The sequence below is a fragment of the Chionomys nivalis genome, chromosome 4 (genome assembly GCF_950005125.1).
Source record: "Chionomys nivalis chromosome 4, mChiNiv1.1, whole genome shotgun sequence".
In the NCBI taxonomy this organism is placed as follows: Eukaryota; Metazoa; Chordata; class Mammalia; order Rodentia; family Cricetidae; genus Chionomys; species Chionomys nivalis.
This window is the reverse complement of record NC_080089.1, coordinates 115130632-115143212: the sequence shown is the minus strand read 5'-3', so window position 1 is coordinate 115143212 and position 12581 is coordinate 115130632.

The window sequence follows — 12581 nt, the reverse complement described above, 5'->3', positions numbered from 1 at the left end:
AAGCATCCAGTGTGTATTTTCCGTGTCTGCTCTGGCTGTCCTAGAACTTGCTTTGTAGTCCAGGCTGGCCTCAAACTGAGAGATCCACTTGTCTCTGCTTCCTGAGTGCTAGGATTAAAGGTGTGCACCATCACCACCTGGCTCAGAGGCCTCTCTTTATCATTAGTCAGCAACCCAATCTGCACTGGGTAGGTAGACTGTGAGTAGCCTGTCTACCCCAGAGGTTCCCTCCCACCTAAGACTCTCCAGGGAATGTACACCTTTGCTACCTTTGGAAATTTGTGTTCTCTTCCACATGGTAATCCCAAACTCTATTCCCGAGGGACACTCTTAGTGTGAGCTACCATATCCAAGGAATGGCTCTGCAGACCAAACCAAGGGGCTCTCTCTGAGAAGACACTTTACTATGCTGTGGGATGATGCTCTTGTACACGGTAAAGATTTGTCACTTATATTGGTTTAATACAATGCTGATTGACCAGTAGCCAAGCAGTAAGTATGGGCACGGCTACTAGACTAGGAGATTTCTGGGAAGAGAAAAGGCAGAAATAAAATCACCAGCCAGATGCAGGGGAAGCACGATGAGAATGCCTTACTGAGAAAAGGCACCAAGCCACGTGGCTAAACATAGATAATTTAAGTTGTAAGAGATAGTCAATAGTAAGCATGAGCCAATAAGCCAAACAGTTTATAATTAATGTAAGCCTTTGTGTGTTTCTTTGGTATTGAATTGCTATAGAACCAGCTGGGGAGAAACTTCTGTCTATACTATAATCAGTGGCTTCAATTTCAGATGGAAACACAATCACAGTGATTTGAAGAGAGCATTTTTTTCTGATAGATTGTGTAACCTTGGAAAGATTTCCCCTTCTTAGTGTACCTTTGCACCATTCCCTGGATACCTAGTAAAATGAAAACATGTCTGGCAACCCTGTCCACATGGACTGATGAAGAGAAATGGATGTACCATCAATGAGCCACAGCAATGTGATTTGTCCAGGAAGTAGAGGCATATGAATGGGAGGGAGGGAAAATCAGAAAGAACAACCTCTTTTCGGGGTCTGGAGGCATGAAATGCCTAGCACAGGTGAGGGATGTTGGCATAAGAGTATGGTGATGTAGGTGGGTCTTCTTTCTATGTGTTGCTTTCATTGGTTAATTAACAAACTGCTTGGCTTGATAGGTCAGAACATAGGTGGGTGGAGTAGACAGAACAGAATGCTGGGAAGAAGGGAAGTGAGTCAGATGCCATGATTCTCTGACCCAAGATGGATGTAGGCTAGAATATTACCCGACAAGCCACCACCTCATGGTGCTATACAGAATACTAGATATGGCTTAAATGAATATGTAAGAATTAGCCAAAAAAGAGGCTAGATATAATGAGCCAGGCAGTGTTTAAATGAATACAATTTGTTTGTTGTTATTTCGGGTGTTAGCCATGCCGAGTCAGGTGGGATGAAAAGGAGGCCCGCTTGCCTCCTCACTACAGTATGGCATATGTAGGACCCAGCTCTTGAAAGGCCCTAGGGCCAGTGCTAAGTAGGTGGAGCTTTCTTCTAGAAACTGAAGAGAGCCATTGATGATGGTATAGAAAGAAAGAGAGAGAGAGAGAGAGAGAGAGAGAGAGAGAGAGAGAGAGAGATGGTGTATGTGCTTTAAGAAATGAGAGTGGAATTCTGTAGGCCACCACAGTGGGCCTTGAACAGAACCACCCATGGTATGTGTTAAAACCCAAAGACGGTGATGACTGGCATCCCGAATTGGAACCCTTCATTCCTTGCTGACTAGCTGGAGGGTGGGCTTCAAGTTTTAGGTGCTGCTCCTGAACAATGCAGTGGTAATCTTTCCCCAGAACTTCAGTTACAAGGGATAGAAACTAAGGGGAGGTGACAAATGGTGCCAGACTTGGAAGTGTCTGTGACTTGCCATTTGTATCTGCAAAGCCCTGCACCCCCAACAGCTCTAGGCCATAGGCACAGCTCACAGTCATCATCACCATCCTGGACTGGGAGCTTCCTGTGTGACAGTCACTAGTCTAGAAGTGTTATAGACGATCCAACCATATCGGGTAGCAACACAATATCAATTTTATGCCCATTTTTGCATGAGTGGAGAACAAGATAAAGGCATTAGGCTAACAGGCTCGAGGTCACACCAAGCTTCTGTCCTTGTTACTGTGGGCCAGTGTGTCCTTGTTACTGTGGGCCACTGCATCCTTGTTACTGTGGATCACTGCGTCCTTGTTACTGTGGGCCACTGTGTCCTTGTTACTGTGGGCCACTGTGTCCTTGTTACTGTGGACCACTGCGTCCTTGTTACTGTGGGCCACTGCGTCCTTGTTACTGTGGGCCACTGCGTCCTTGTTACTGTGGGCCACTGCATCCTTGTTACTGTGGACCACTGCTTCCTTGTTACTGTGGACCACTGCGTTCTTGTTACTGTGGGCCACTGTGTCCTTGTTACTGTGGGCCACTGCGTCCTTGTTACTGTGGACCACTGCGTCCTTGTTACTGTGGGCCACTGTGTCCTTGTTACTGTGGGCCACTGCGTCCTTGTTACTGTGGACCACTGCGTCCTTGTTACTGTGGGCCACTGCGTCCTTGTTACTGTGGGCCACTGTGTCCTTGTTACTGTGGGCCACTGTGTCCTTGTTACTGTGGATCACTGCGTCCTTGTTACTGTGGGCCACTGCATCCTTGTTACTGTGGGCCACTGCATCCTTGTTACTGTGGACCACTGCATCCTTGTTACTGTGGACCACTGCCTCCTTGTTACTGTGGACCACTGCGTTCTTGTTACTGTGGGCCACAGCGTCCTTGTTACTGTGGACCACTGTGTCCTTGTTACTGTGGGCCACTGCGTCCTTGTTACTGTGGGCCACTGTGTACTTGTTACTGTGGGCCACTGTGTCCTTGTTACTGTGGACCACTGCGTCCTTGTTACTGTGGATCACTGCGTCCTTGTTACTGTGGGCCACTGCATCCTTGTTACTGTGGACCACTGCGTTCTTGTTACTGTGGGCCACAGCGTCCTTGTTACTGTGGACCACTGTGTCCTTGTTACTGTGGGCCACTGCGTCCTTGTTACTGTGGACCACTGCGTTCTTGTTACTGTGGGCCACTGTGTCCTTGTTACTGTGGACCACAGCGTCCTTGTTACTGTGGGCCACAGCGTCCTTGTTACTGTGGGCCACTGCGTCCTTGTTACTGTGGACCACTGTGTCCTTGTTACTGTGGGCCACTGCGTCCTTGTTACTGTGGGTCACTGTGTACTTGTTACTGTGGGCCACTGCGTCCTTGTTACTGTGGACCACTGCGTCCTTGTTACTGTGGATCACTGCGTCCTTGTTACTGTGGGCCACTGCATCCTTGTTACTGTGGACAACTGCGTCCTTGTTACTGTGGGCGACTGCATCCTTGTTACTGTGGACCACTGTGTTCTTGTTACTGTGGACCACTGCATCCTTGTTACTGTGGACCACTGTGTCCTTGTTACTGTGGGCCACTGCGTCCTTGTTACTGTGGACCACTGTGTCCTTGTTACTGTTGCCAATGTCGGTAGACAACCCAGGTCCTCAGCCCTTCTCAGAAGGCTTCTGTCCCTTCTGCCTCTGCATACACTGTGAAAGCTCTCACAGCAGGGGAGAAGGGGGAACTGCCCCTTCCTCAGTGATACTTCTTGGCCATCACATTCCCTCACATGCCAAACTCAATCCGTGGAAGCCCCCACACTGAGACTGGTCCCACTTCTGCACCTCTACATCATGTGCCCACCTTCTATAACTTTTCTCCTGGGCATAGCTACCCTGTGTATTCTGCTTACTGTCATCCTTTGATGAAAACCCTTTCCTTCCAAAATCTCATACAAGAGAATAGAAGAGTGAGCTCTCGCAGACACCGCTCACTATAGCCTCTGCTCTGGTTACTTCTGTCTAACTGCAAGCAGCGTGAGAGAACAGGTTCAAGTCTTACTTTTTAGCCGGGCAGTGGTGGTACACGCCTTTAATCCCAGCACTCGTGAGTCAGAGGCAGGTGGATGTCTGGGAGTTGGAAGCCAGCCTGGTCTACAAGAGCTAGTTCCAGAACGGACACCAAAGGTACAGAGAAACTATGTCTTGAAAAACCAACCCCCCCCCCAAAAAAAACAAAAAAAATTAAAGACTTACTTTTTATTTCTGTGTGTTTGTCTGTCTGCCACTTGAATGCTGTGCCTGCAGAGCCTAAAAGAGATTGCTAGGTGCCCTGAACTAGAGTGGCAGGCATATGCAAGCTGCCTGAGGTAGGTAGCATGGAATGGAACAGAGGCACTCTGAAAGAGCAGCAAGACCTCCTCACTGCTGAGACGTCCTTCAGCCCTGACAAAACGACTTTCACGGAGTAATAATTTCTGCTCATGTTTTCTTTCTTTTTTTTTTATTGAAAAAAAAATTTTCCTCTTCCTCCCTGCCTCCCATTTCCCTCCCCCTCCTCCCACCTCTCCCCCCCTTCCCCCATTCCTCTTCTCTTCCCTCTTCAGTCCCAGGCGCAGTCAGGGTTCCCTGCCCTGTGGAAAATGCAAGGTCCTCCCCCCTCCATCCAGGTCTAGGAAGGTGAACATCCAAACTGTCTAGGCTCCCACAAAGCCTGAACATGAAGTAGGATCAAAACCCCGTGCCAATGTCCTTGGCCTTTCGCCAGCTCTCATTTTCCACCATGTTCAGAGAGTCCGGTTTTATCCCATGCTTTTTCAGTCACAGTCCAGCTGGCCTTGGTGAGCTCCCAATAGATCGGCCCCACTGTCTCAGTGTGGAAGCAGAGAGGGAAATAAGAGAATCATCACCTTTCACGATAGCCACAAACAGCATAAAATATCTTGGGGTAACTCTAACCAAGGAAGTGAAAGATCTATTTGACAAGAACTTTAAGGCATTGAAGAAAGAAATTGAAGAGGATACCAGAAAATGGAAGGATCTCCCTTGCTCTTGGATTGGGAGGATCAACATAGTAAAAATGGCAATTCTACCAAAGGCAATTTATAGATTCAATGAAATCCCCATCAAGGTCCCTTCAAAATTCTTCACAGATCTTGAGAGGACAATAATCAACTTTATATGGAAAAACAAAAAACCCAGGATAGCCAAAACAATCTTATACAATAAAGGAACTTCTGGAGGCATTACCATCCCTGACTTCAAACTCTATTACAGAGCTACAGTAATGAAAACAGTGTGGTACTGGCATAAAAACAGAGAAGTCGACCAATGGAATCATATAGAAGACCCGGATTTTAACCCACAAACCTATGAAAACCTCATTTTCGATAAAGGTGCTCATGTTTTCAAAAGGCTTCCTCCATAGCCACTCAGCCCCATGTGCTTTAGCTGAACATCATGGGGGTGGGAATGGGGGGAGGGTGAGTTTCTCCAACTCTTGAAGGTTAGGGAAGATGGTGAGGAATGGCCCAGGCACCATGTACAGCTTTTAAAGGTTTGTCTCTAGTGACCTACTTTCTCTAACAAAGACCCACCTCCTAAGTTCATCAAGCTTTTTAAAATAGGGCCACCAGGTCAGTATCCAATATTCAACCCATGAAACTTTTGGGGTCATTTCATATTCAAAATCTAATGGCATGCTAACACTTTGGTTGGTTTCCTCTCCTCTTCCACCTGACTTGGTCTGCTTGGGGTGCACAAGAGCAGCCAGGTGATCTGAGGTGAGGTGCCAGCATGTTGTAAAGGAGAGGTCTGCTTGTTTGTCCCGGCTGCCCGGCTAGCTTAACCCCGAAACAACCACACAGAAACTGTATTAAATAAATGACTGCTTGGCCTATTAGCTCTAACATCTTATTGGCTAACTCTTACACCTTGATTTAACCCATTTCTACTAATATTGCCACATCTGTGGCTTACTGGGAAAGATTCAGCATGTCTGACTCCGGTGGCTTCATGGCAGTTCTCCTCACTTTGCTTTCTTCCTCCCAGAATTTGGTTCTGTCTTCTCTGCCTGCCTAAGTTCTGCCCTATCAAGGACCCAAAGCAGTTTCCTTATTAACCAATGAAAGCAACACAAAGATAGAAGGAACTCCTACACCGACATCATGGCCAGGTTCTGGTGAGGAGCCTTTCTGTGTGCCTGTATGCATGCCTATATGAGATTTCCTAGACCTCTGGGAATGGAAGGCCACCTCTCTTGGTCCTCACATGGCCTTTCTTTGTGTGTGTATATGGAGAAAAGTTTCTCTTCCTCCCCTCCTATTAGGTCACTAATTCCATCGGGATTCGCACCCTGATGATCATATTTAGATATGATCTAATCATGGCCATGGCCTCACCTCCACATACTGTGACCCTGAGGGAAGGAATGCAGACATTCTACAGCAACCTTGTTAGTTCCACTGGGACCTTGTGGTCTGTTAACTCTTCTCCCAGTCTCTTTCACCTCCCAGACAGAGCAGAAGCTGTCCCTCCACCTGCTGTGGAGACAGATTGGTCTTATTGTTATTACCAGCACGTCCACACTTTAATTCTTGTGCTGTTTGGTTGTTTCCAACTAGAAAAGCCACAGCAGCGAGTGAGCCCAGGTCCCTGTGCTGTGTCTGCACCCCAGACTGCAGCAGAGTCATGCGCTGTTCGGTTTCATTTTTCTGTGAATCCAGCGACCAGCCTTCACAGGCTCTTAGCAGCCCAGCTCCTAATGGGCTTCTTTTCTGTCTTGACTAATGGCCATTTCTCTTCTCCACTCTGCATGTCTCCCATCATGCATTTCCCAAAAAGAAGTCCTTCCCCCCCCCGCCTTGCTTCAGAAATGGTGGCACCATGGGTCACCTCTCCAGGCTGCCTACCAGCAACCGTATTGTCCTGGAGGAGATGCCATGACCTTTACCACAAACCTGGTTGCTGCTAAAGGTTAAGCCTCTTCTCAGTCTCTATTCTCTCTTTCCTTGGATCAAGGGTACTGATTGTCAGGGAGGTCAGGAAGGCTCTAAGTTGCCTTCTTCTAAGTCTCTACTCTCTCTTTGCTTGGATCAGGGGTCCTGATTGTCAGGAGGTCAGGGAAGGCTCTATGTTGCATTTGCCTCCATGTTTCCACGACAGCAAGAGACTTCAGTTCCTTCTGAAGCACCAGCTGCTGTCAGAGTTCTCTAGTGAGCCAACGAATATCCATTTTGCCGGGTTCTCTCCTCCAATATGATGGTGGTCAAGTCCTGTCCCAGAGTCCTCTGGAGACAAGTGTCCTGGGCTTACCACCTGGATATATTGAGCTCTAGGGGTCTACCTGTCCCCATCCCATCCTCCCACCATGTATCCCCTGTCCCCATCCCATCCTGCCTCCTGCCATTGCAGGGCTGGGAATACAGATATCTGGGGATGGGCCCAGAGTTTACATTGTTCCTGGAGATCTGAATTCAGGTCTTCATGTTTATGTGACAAGCACTTTCCCAAGTACTGAGCATTCTCCCTAACCCCTCCACCTTGTTATATGAGATAGGATTTGTCACTGGGATGAGAGACACGCGAATCAGCTAGGCTGTCTGTCCAGCTGGCCTCAGGGACTCTCCTGTCTCTGTAGGGCTGGGCTTACAAGCCCCACTTTCAGCTTTCACACAGGTCCTCTATGCTTGTGTAGTGAGCCCCTGGCCTGCTGAGTTGTCTCCTGAGTCCCGCCTCCTGACATTCTCTGCCAGTTTTGCCAGTGCCCTGCAGTGAAGGAGCCATCTGGCAAGTCTGGTCCCCAGAGTCCTTTTTTTTTTTTTTTTTTTTTTTTTTTTTTTTGTTTTTTCGAGACAGGGTTTCTCTGTACCTTCGGTGCCTGGTCCCAGAACTAGCTCTTGTAGACCAGGCTGACCTTGAACTCCCAGAGATCCGCCTGCCTCTGCCTCCTGAGTGCTGGGATTAAAGGCGTGTGCCACTACCGCCCGGCTCTCCCCAGAGTCCTTTGCTATCATTCCTGCTTCTTACTCAGTTCTTATCCTGAGCCATGTCTTAAAGCCAGGAGCCCTCTGTTCCCCACCCCAGTTCTCGCTGGCTCCTAGGCCTGTGTAGATTCCCCACCCCTACTCCAAGCATAAAGACTGTAGTCCCATTGGCATTAGCAGAGAAGTCCCCGGCTCCGGGGAAGGTGGGTTAGACATGAGAAGGTCTAGCAAACTGACAGAGTTGTGTCCTTGAGGCTAATGCAGTGTAGCACAGAGAGAGGCCTTTCCAGGGGTGGGGTCAGGAAGGCTTGAAGGACAGCTGACCGGGAGTGGGCTTTCATTTGGAGGGGAAGTGCTTTCGGTATAGAAGGCAGTTTGTGTAGAAGCACAAGGTTTCCTCACAGGCAGTTTGCATACTTGCCTTAACCATTTCTGGCCTCGAGATCGTGGCCACCAGTGCGTCTGGAGTGGAGTACGGCCCTCAACATTCCTAGTCCACCCTCTGCGACCCATTGTGACACGATCTCCCTAGCCACCAATGGAACCCCAGGGTTCTGCTTCTAAGGCTCTGGTTGGGTCTGGACAACAGTCAGGTGGGCCCTGGCTTTGGCTTGTGTTCCTGTCTCCAGGGAGGACGGACTGGGGGCAGGTGTAGAAGGTGGTAAGTATGAGAACACCTGGTGAGTGTGGGGCCACGTTCTCAGCGCAGATCTGGACGGGAATGTGCCTGAGCCTGTTCAGTTGTGGGGACTCTGGAAATAGCAGGCTGTCCTCAAGGGAACTGTGGGTTTTCGGATGTGGCACCTGGCCATTTTCTGTGCAGGTGGAGTGCTGGACTCTGTTCTTCTAGCGGGACCTTTGGGATTAGGGACAGTGGTGCGGTCAGGGGCCTTGCAGACTGCCAATCCCCATGGGTAGTCTGTGGAGGGAGGGTTAATTACATTAATTGAGCAAATTAAACAATTTAACTAAATTAACCAAGCTGGCCTGGAACTCATCTTGTATCCTAGATCAGTCTCAAGCATTGTAATCCTCTTGCTTCAACCTCACGAGTTGTTGGAATCACAGGCCTATAGTGCCAGGTCTAGCTTCCTTCCTTTACTTTGGCCGTAATTTTTATCTTCTTAGAATTTATTCTTTTTTTTTTTTTACCTTTTATAATGAAACTTACCTGATCAATATTCAGCCTTTAATTTTTTATAAAAAGCAGCTAAGGCATCCATTCCCCACAATTTGCTACTTTTAGACCACCCATGCATTTGATACTTGTATTGTTACCACTTATAAATATTTTAATTTTCTTGATTTCTTTGATATTTGAGGAGCCCACAAGTTTTTTCCTTAATAAGACTCACTACCAAGGTTATGGTAATACTTCTGTGTTATTCTACGGATTCCATAGAGTCTCAATTAAAGCTCGGCAAATATTTTGTGGCTATAACCAGTGAGCCCTAATGTTCACGTTCAGATGACTGAGAATGGCCTACTGTGACCACGAGGAAGTAAACTGAAGTGTGGGTATGTCTGTGTGTCGGCTTTCGCATCAGAATATCAAGACTTGCAGTAAAACTAACACAACCGAGATAGCATAGTGTTGACAAAATGGTGTGCAAACAGGTCAGTGAGACAGCAGGGCTCGGCCCCAGGTTTGCACAGATACAGCCACCTGAGCCAAGGGGCAAAATGTAGTGGGAAAATGCAGTCTTCAATGAGTTATACTGACTGTCTATAGGGAAAATATTAATCTAGACATCCACCTTTTACAAAAATTAAATCAGACTGTAGACTTAACATGAAACAGCAGAAGAAAACTTGTAGAAGAAAAACAGCAGAAAACTTTCAAGCTCTTGGGTTCGGCAATGAGATTTTTAGCCTTAACAGCAAAAGCAAAACCTCAGAAAGAAAAAGAATAGGTATGCTGAGACTTTAAAACTGAGACTGTGCTCTACAAAGACCCCTACTAGAAGGGCCGAAAGTCAGAGGCCAAAGGAGCATCGGAGAAGGGCTTATGTCCAAACTACAGGCTTTAAAATAGACAACAGGGGCTGGCGGCCAGGGGGCTCATCAGTTAAGAGCAGGCATGGCTTTCGCAGTTGACCCCAGTTTGATTCCCAGCACCCATGTCAGGATGGCTCATGACCAGTATAGCTCCCGCTGCATGGGGCTCTGACTCCATAGCCCTGCAGTCATGTACACATACCCACTGTTAAAAACAAGTCTTTAAAACTAGGCAGAAATGTCTGGTAATTGCAGAGCCCAGCAAGTAGAGGATCCAGAGATAAACATAGAGATAGACGGACAGACAGAGAAATTAAGACTACGGCACAAGAAGAGCAATCCTTTAAGAGAAAGACAGACAGAAATGAGGAGAGAAAAATATATCACTAGCAATTGCATTCCACAACAATTGTACTGCTGCTATATGCCTATCTGGAATGGCCGGAAGAAAAGGGAACTGGTTGTAGCCATTCCTGCCAGGGGAATGGAACAGAGTTCTCATTCATTATTGATGGGATTTCAGGGTCATGTGGGTCATTTGAAGACAGTTTACAGTTTTTACAAAGCTAATCCTAATCTTGCTAGGTGACCCAGCATCCCAGCACCCTGGCACCCATGACCCTAGAGGTTTATTTGTAAACTTAAGCCCTCACACAAACTTCCACAGAAACGATTATGGTGGCCTCCTTCACAGTTGCCAAAGAACGAAAAGAAGAATGTCCGTCAGTGGGTGAATGGATAGACGGACTGTGGCACACGCGTGTAGAGTGTCCATCAGTGGGTGAATGCATAGACAGACTGTGGCACCCACATGTAACCACATACCATTGGGGGACCTTTATACAGTGTTGTTAGGCAGCCATGTTGATGAGACTTCGCGGTTGCAGTTTCTCTGACATTTCTATGATGTGGGAGTGTCATATCAATCTGTTGATTTTATTGGTTAAGTAATAAAGAAACTGCTTGGCCCTCATAGGTTAAAACATAGGTGGGTGGAGTAAACAGAACAGAATGCTGGGAGGAAGAGGAAGTGAGCTCAGACTCGACAGCTCTGCTCTCTGGAGCAGACGCCATGCTCCCCTCTCCCCAGCAGACGCGATGAAGCTCCGACCCAGGATGGACATAGGCTAGAATCTTCCTGGTAAGCGCACCTCAAGGTGCTACACACATGAATAGAAATGGGCCAGGCAGTGCTTAAAAGAATACCGTTTGTGGGTCGTTATTTTGGGGCATAAGCTAGCCAGGCAGCCATGAGCCGGGCTGTGGGAAGAGGCCCGCAGCACCCTACTCCATTTCTAAGAGATAAAAATTCGCAGTGAACTTTGTTTCTCTGCATTTACAATCTCCCCACCTCCCTTGTGCTGTAATACCTCAGCTTCAGGTGTGGGAGCTGTGGTGTAGATACACGAGTCGGGGCTGGCCACCACACAGTCACTGGCCCTTTGCATTTTGAGCAGCTGTGGTTTTCTGTCAAGGCACCGATGGATGAGCTGAGAGAAATCTCAGGGGATGGACAAAGAACGACATGCAGCTAAGGAGTGCCGAGACTGGGAGAAATACCTCAGCCTTCCCCAAGTACTGAAATCATATACTTACACATACAAGTAACGCTGTATTGGCTGAGTAGGTTGTATTAATATATTTAGGGCGGTGTGTGTGTGTGTGTGTGTGTGTGTAACAGCTAAAATAGAGACCACGAATATGAGAGACATTAAGCGGTTGGTGTACATGGGAAGGACTGGAGGGAGGAAAGAGAAAGGGGAAATAACACAATTATATTTTAATTAAAAATGCTATTAAGTCACAGAGAGTCATGATGACATTAAAAATGAATAGTACCAAAAGTGAACAAAACCCTAAAAGGGTAGATTGCTGTGTGGGTTCAGCTTGGCACGTCTGGGAAAGGCAGAATCCCGCTGAGTACCTCATGGGTGTCTTAGAAGAGGAAGGAGAACCGGACATGCAACAGGCCCTGTCTTGCTAAAGCCCAGAGAACTGTTAAGTCACAGAGCACAAACCAGACAAACCCTGAAAGCCCTTTAGGAGACTAAGAGAGCCCGGGGTAGAATGTGACAAATGAATTTAACTACTATTAATGTATAAATACACATTCAACTTTAAATTTAAAGTAAATCAAATGCTATTCAACTGTTCTTAATTTCTGATTCATTTCCACTGTATCAGAAAGTATATATTGCATGTTTTCTCTTAAACATGGACTGTGTGTGTGTGTAAAATGAAAGTGAAAGGGACTATCTGGGAAGAGGAAGAGCCCCTGGGAGGAGGGAGGAGTTGGAAGACAAGAGGCAAAGGTTAGAGGATAATGATGAATGAACAAGCATCTCATACATGTATGGAAATGTCATAATGGACCCCATCATTTTGTACAATATGTATAATATTACTTTTAATTTTGTTTACATATATATGTGCATATATGTAGGTGCCTGTGGAGGTGGACTAGAACTCGTGGAGTTGGAGTATAGGTGGTTGTGAGCAGCCTAATATGGGCACTAAACTTGGGTCTCCTATAAGAGCACTGCATACTCTTAACTGTTGAGCTCTCTCCAGGCCCTAAACACAATAATCATAAGAAAAAGAATCCATGTGTCTACACATCAGAATTTCCTGAAGCCTAACATTTTACTTGCACTGTGATTGCATTTCACAAATTCTCTAGGTAGGTT